The sequence below is a fragment of the Brassica oleracea genome, chromosome C2 (assembly GCF_000695525.1).
Source record: "Brassica oleracea var. oleracea cultivar TO1000 chromosome C2, BOL, whole genome shotgun sequence".
In the NCBI taxonomy this organism is placed as follows: Eukaryota; Viridiplantae; Streptophyta; class Magnoliopsida; order Brassicales; family Brassicaceae; genus Brassica; species Brassica oleracea.
Window position 1 is genome coordinate 22,112,788 of NC_027749.1, and position 7,583 is coordinate 22,120,370.

A 7,583-nucleotide genomic window follows, 5' to 3' on the forward strand; every position below is an offset into this window, starting at 1 on the left:
ATTACAACTTTATTCAAATTCACGTCCACTGATAAACGAATTGATTTTAAATTTAAATTATTTATTTATTTGCTGACCTTCTCTAAACTATTCTTTCTAATACAACATTTGATTTATAAGTTTCATCCAATAACTCTTTTACTTCAGATATATATCCAACCTGTATTCACAAAACTCTTTATCAAATTTATTATTCTTTATATATGTTTTAATGCATTAAGTACTACATATACATACAAATATTTTTAGTCAAAAAAAACTATACAAAAAGTTGGTTATCCTAATCATAACTAATAAATTTATTTAGGAAACACACACCTCCACACATTCATTTAAATCATAACTAAAGATTCTTATTGTTACTAATATTTTTTTTATATTTATTTAAAATCATAAATAACAATAATCAAATTTTGATTACAAACAATACGTGGAGTATCCACTATTTATTAAAATTTTAAATAATCATTTGTTACTTAAATAGTAAACTTTCCATGTATTGGATACCAAACTATATAGGTTGCAATTTATTTGACATATTAAAAATCTAAAGATATATCTATCTTATTAAAACAAAAGTATATTTTATTTGACATAAAATTTTATTTTAGAAAGATAGATTTATTAATATACATAAATGATATCTCATGTTTTTATATGTTTTTACTATCTCATTTGAGTTCATACAAGTCATTTTAGGATGCATTTAGATGTATATATTGCATTTGTGTGTTCATTTGCATTTTACAGGGCTAAAGTGCTTTTTTGAGAAGTTTGGAACAGAATCGTGAGGTTATGGTTGCAATTTACAAAGTATGGGGTCAGAAACAGAGTTATCAAGAGTTCAGGGACCAATGCTGCAAATTCAGTATATTCGCTTGGGTTAAATTGTACAATCCAAACGTTCAGGGGTTAATTCGAGTGGACCTTTCTGTAAATTCAATTGATTGACATCCTTGATATTCATATATAACCGGAATAAAATATATATCTTCGAGCAGAAGTACCAGAGCGGGTTCATGGAGCGGTTGAGCTAATCCGCTCTCACACTTGATTGGTTAAATTTTATGGGCTTTTCCAGATTTGTTAAATGGGCCCATTCGTTTTTAAAAGTGATAAAAATATATTTTAGATCTAAAAATTAATGATATCTTGTTTCCTCTCAAAATATATTGATACTTTGGAGAAAGTTTGAATCTTTAGTAATATAATCTTTATTTCTTGAGTAATTCGAGTCTATCTTATCTTCTTAACATGATTTCTCTTAAATTTATTATGGGTTTAAGGTTAATCATGAAGATTAGTGAGTAGATTCTTTTTGGATTCATAGATTAAGATGATTAAGTGAAGATATAGAGTGTTTAGAGTTAGATTAATCTATTTCCTTTTTTATTGAGTGTTCCTAATGCTAGTCTAGAGTTTACCTCTTTAGATTAGAACTCTAGACATTTCACACCCGGAAGGTAGTCGATGAAATGTCTGAGAGACTCAACTTTGCTCTTAGCTTGTCCTACCAAATACATTTGATGTTAGGGGAGTTTGGATAGTTAAATGACTTGTTCTTAATGATTGATTGAATGACACAAACCAAAGACATTTGATGTTTGATCAATGAGAGTAAATGAGTATTTGTCTTGACAAAGAACTTTCTTAGGATTGTTGTCTAGACTTAGGGAAATATGTTGATTGATACTTTGTCATTCTATATTAGATCTTAGTCATTTGAAATCAAATTCCTAGACCCATGATTCCTCCTTTATCTTATTTCTTGAAAGTTTGCTAATTTATTGTCATAGAGTCTTGTTAGTTAAATCAAATCACTTCATTCACTGAATGCACTTAGATTAAGTATGAACCTGTATTATCTTTGCATTAAACCACTTAGAATTGGATTGACTCTTAAATACTAAATTGATTTGACTTAGGATCTAAATAAAATCCTTATCAATAAACATATTAATTGGTATTTTAATTTATAACTTATTAATTGAAAAATATGTTAATATAACATATTATTTTGATTAAAAATATGTTAATATAACATATTATTTTGATTGGTTTAATATCCAACCACAATAAGAGCAAATAACAATACAAATAATTAAAACCGTCAACATATCATAAATAGTTATATATTAAAAATCGAACTAACACCCATACGAAAACATGTTTGAACACTATTATATTCTTGTGTTGTAATTTTTTAGATTTTTAATGTTAAAACTCCTCGACTAAGTTTTTTTTGGGTAAAAACCCTCAAACTAAGTATTTAACGAAAAAACCCTCAAACTAATGTTATTTAATGAATTAAACACTAGAATGTCATAATTCCTATTGCTACCGGTAAATCTTTAGTTTAGGGGTTTCTACATTAGTAAACATAGTTGAGAGGTTTTATCATTAAAATAAAAAAAATTAAAATTTTTTAACATTATCTAAAAATTGGTAACTTAAATTTTGAAAATTAGCATTTTTAATTTTTTTTGTAAATACATGAGTTTGAAGTGTTTTTAATATCAACATTACATATGTATAAATTAAAATGTAAAAACCGAGAAAATATAATAAAAATTATATAAAGATTTATTATTACATTTTTATTAGATAAGATATGATTTTTATTATATTTTCTTGTTTTTACAATTTTAATCTTTTAGTAATTTTATTACAGGTAAATATTTAGATAATTTTTATTATATTTTCTGGGTTTTTATATTTTTAATTTATACATATATAATATTGATGTTAAAAACACATTAAACTCTTATATTTACAAAAAAAAATTTTAAAATGCTGAAGTTAAAAGCACATCAAACTCATATATTTACAAATTTATACATTACATGTAAATTTTTAGATAATTTTTATTATATTTTTTGGGTTTTTACATTTTAATTTATACATATATAATTTTGATGTTAAAAACACATCAAACACATATATTTACAAAATAAAATTAAAATACTGATGTTAAAAACACATCAAACTCATATATTTACAAATTTATACATTAGAGGTAAATCTTTAGATAATTTTTATTATATTTTCTGGTTTTTACGTTTTTAATTTATACATATATAATTTTGATGTTAACAACACATCAAACTCATATATTTACAAAAAAAATTAAAATGATAATTTTGAAAATTTAAGTTACTATCTTTTAGATATTATTATAAAATTTTGATTTTTTTTTATTTTTTTTAGATTTTTAATGGTAAAACTCCTCAACTATGTTTACTTAATATAGAAACCACTAAAATAAAGATTTACTGGTAGTACTGGTAATTATGACCTGTTAGGGTTTAATTCATTAAATAACGTTAGGGGGGGGGGGGTTTCGTTAAATACTTAATTTGGGGGTTTTACCCAAAACAAACTCAATTGAGGGGTTTTAACTTTAAAAATCCTAATTTTTTTTATCTATTCTATTAAAATAAACACATGTACGGACGCATGGGTCAAGCTCTAGTTCCAATTATAAAGAAGATTATTTTATTTCTACTCTTGAAAAAATTAATATATCTTTGTATTTTATCTGTTTCAAATTTATATCCATTTAAAAAAAAAGATTACTATATTAATATATGAATAATATCAAAGTGATCTGAAAGAAATATTAACCTAAACGCTCTACAATCAAAGGATTCATCTAAAAATAAATATGCAGTATTTTCGGGAGTGATATTCAAATTATGCATTATATTATCTTTCATACCATTTGAATTGAAGATGTGCTTTGATTTTGTTGAGTATCAATTTTTTAGTTAACTCGATTTTAAAAAGATTCTAAAATTAAGTTATACTTTTATATGTTGTAGTATTCTTACTTGCTTTTGTATTAAATGTAATAATACAAAGGAGAATTTGCCAAATATAACTCAAAACTTGATTTTAACCCCAAAAGTATTCCAAACTTGAATTAAATGCAAAAGTAATCCACAATGCTAGTGAAATTACAACCAACCTCTTATGAGCAAACAAAAAGCCATAGTTCATTTTACGAATATAACCCCGTAAACTCTTCTGAGATTTTGTAATTCGTTTGAGGTTCTGTAAGTCTTCTGGAAGACTTTTTAGAAGTGTTCTGGAAGACCAAAAGACTTACAGGAAGTCTTCCCATATAGTAGATTTTAAAAATAATGTATAAATTTTGTAAAAACTATTTTGATAGGAAAAAAATTAAAATCATGTAATTATAAACAGTTGTAAGTGATATAAATTAAAATATAATAAAATTGAATTGTTTTCAACATAGATGAGTGAAAGTAGTGAGTCATGATATTCTTTGGTTTAGGGTTTGATAACATATTAACATATGTTGTAATTTTTTTTTTGAAAAAATAAATTTTGACATATATGTGTTTAGTTTTGTGTATATTAAACATTTTTTAAGTTTAATGAAGTGTTTGTTTCTATTTAATTAGTTATTTGAGTTTAGGATTTATATTTAGGGTCTAGACGACTCCCATGAAGTCTTCTGGTCATTAGTATTTTATCAGTTAGAAGATTTCCCTAAAAGTCTTCTAACTCCCGTTAAAAATATTTTAGTTTCCAGCTAAAAATATTCTAGTTTCTAGAAGATTTTCAAGTAAGTCTTCTAGGAAGTCTTATATTATTATACTTACTTGAAAGTATTCTGAATCGAAAAAATTTAACCTTATTGAAATTTTTGTTTCCCTTTATAAAGAAAATTTACACATTCTCTTTCTTCATCTCAAATGGATATAACAAAAATGTAATGTTTCTCATTCCAAAAATCTCCAACCATTCTCTAATTTCTTTGAACATAAAAACACCAAAATTTATATCAATTTATAGTTATTTCATGTCTTCTTACTGATTTATTTTGTTTTTGTAGGTTTTTCATTACATGGTTCTCATCTTCAACTTCTTTAAAGGTAGATCTATAAATCATATTTTCTTATTTGGTAACCTATTGTTGCTTCAGACTCTTACCTTTTAAAAACTCTTTTGGTTGTTTTAAGCTTTTACCTTATTTTTGAAGTTTTTCTATGTTTTAAAACCATTTGAATGCTTTTGGATATGCATGTTTTTCAGATCTGAGACAGACGTGGAAGACTTCTACGGAAGTCTTTTCCGAAGTCTTTTCGGAAGTCTTCTAACATTTAATACACTAGAAAACTTCTGAGTGTTTTGGTAAAGTTTTGGTAAAGTTTATATATCTGATTTTGTTTTCATTTTGCAACCTCTGGTTACTTAAAACTCTTATCTTTTTTCACAATTTATCTTTTTTTTTGTAAACACCAAACTTTATATCAATTTATCATTTTTCTGTCTCATGTCATTCTTGCTAATTCATCTTGTTTTGTAGGTTTTTCATTACATGATTCTCATCTTCCATTCCTTTAAAGATAGATCTATAAATCATATTTTCTTATTTGGTAACCTTTCGTTGCTTAAAGCTCTTAATTTTTGAAAATTGTTTTGGTTTTTATAAGCTCTTACCTTATTTTAAAAGTTTCTCTATGTTTTGATGTCATTTGAATGTTATTGGATATGCAGGTCTTCTTGGAAGTCTTCTAACATTTAATGCATTAGACGACTTCCTAGAAGTCTTCTAACAAAATCTTCTCCCATGTCAAGTGGACTCTAAGCTTGTCTTTGTGGAAGAATGAGCTATAATGGTTTTGTTTATAGTCTGTTTTATAATTTGTATTTGTACTCTTTTAGTTGTGAATTCTTTTGTAAATTTGAAAAGATATTAATGAAAAAAATTGGTAATGTTCATGTCTACAAAATTATCTTCCCAAAATTATTTGACATTATTGAAGTTATGGATACAACTTTAATAATAAAACACAATAACACAAAAAATTAGTCAAATTTACTACAACTAATGGAGAAAACTTCTCGAGACAACTTAGTCAAATTCATAAAAGATCAACCCTTACATTAGTTCAAACCTACAACAGTTTCACTAGAAATCTTCTGGGAAGTCTTCCGGAAGACTTCTTCTCAGAAGAATTTTTGGAAGACTTAAATTTCAAGCGGGAAATTTAAATATAAAGGGAAAATTTAAGCGAAAAACTAAAATTTAAGTGGAAAACTGAAATTTTAAGTGAAAATTAAAATTTCAAATTTCATGAAAGTTAAAAAGTATATCTTATGATCTAAGAAGACACATTAAACCATATTCCTTCTATATTAATTGAGAAACATTACTACATTGTTTTGTAGCCACGTGTTACCGTGAGAATGAAATTCAGAATTCTTAGAGAAATAGGTTGGTACATCTTAATTTACATTATATTTTTTATTAAACCAACTTTTTTTTTTACAACAAGACATTCACAGACTCATATTGACTCTGTAAACCAAATCGGTAACTCCGCATCCATGTGAACGACGAAAGACGGTTGTTTCCTATCACTGCGTGATAAGCCATCCGCCCGTTGATTCTCCATCTGAGGTACATGGACGATGTCTGAGTTGAGAAAACTTCTTTGTAAGAACTTGATATCTTTCTGATAACTGTCAAATGCTGGCCATTCTTCTGGTTCTGAAACCATCTTCACCAATTGAGAACAATCCGTGGCAAACATAACCTGAAACTTTCTTAAATTCTTCATACATTCCATTTCCCAAATCAAAGCCTCCACCTCCGAATGAAGAGGTGAAAGAAATGCCTTTACATTCCTTGCCCCTAATAAACAATCAAAACTCGGTATGGTACTATACCAGCCTTGTCCTGAAAATAGTTCCTTATCTTTCCATTAACCATCTATAAAACATTAACGGCATGAAGTTACTAATGGAATTCTGGTCTGCACCTGAAGTTCCTTCTTTTGATCAGTGAGAATCTGTGCCTCGGCCCAAAGTGCTGATTCCAGTTCTGCTCATTTAAGTGTTTCCGTTGGGTCAGTATCCAGGTTACTAAATACTTTATTATTCCGACCTTTCCATATATACTATAATATCCAAGCAAATTGATGGTCATCCATCTTCGGATTAACTCTCCAAAAAAGATGATTCATGTTACCAAAAAAAGACCTTGAGGGAAAAAATTAGGATTCGATGGTATTTTAGATAATGCCCACACTTGACATGCTGGAGGACATTCAAAAAACACATGGTTTATTGATTCCTCCGGGTCTCCACATCGAACACAACATATGTCCCCTTGTATTCCTCTCGCTTTGAGGTTTTTCATTACCGCTATACAACCTGAAAGGAGTTGCCATAAAAAATGCTTAATCTTCGGTGGACACCGCACTTCCCAACAGAAAGCTGTAAGTAAATCCACTGTGGGCCCAATAAAGTCTGGTGGTTTTTTTCTTATCAGGATAAACCCGTTCCACATGATACCCTGATTTTACCGAATATTCCCATTGTTAGTGAAATATTAAACCAACTATTAAATTGACAAATAGTTTACAGAAGAATATTCTCGCACTTTCCTTAAATAAAAGCTACGGAATTACCTAATATGATTAACGTATATATGACAATCAATGATTATGAATAATAAATATCTGATAATAATTTTTTTATCTTAGCTCTTTTTTGTGTAATTTTATATTATTAAAATATATTAAACAACCACATTAATCATATAATAA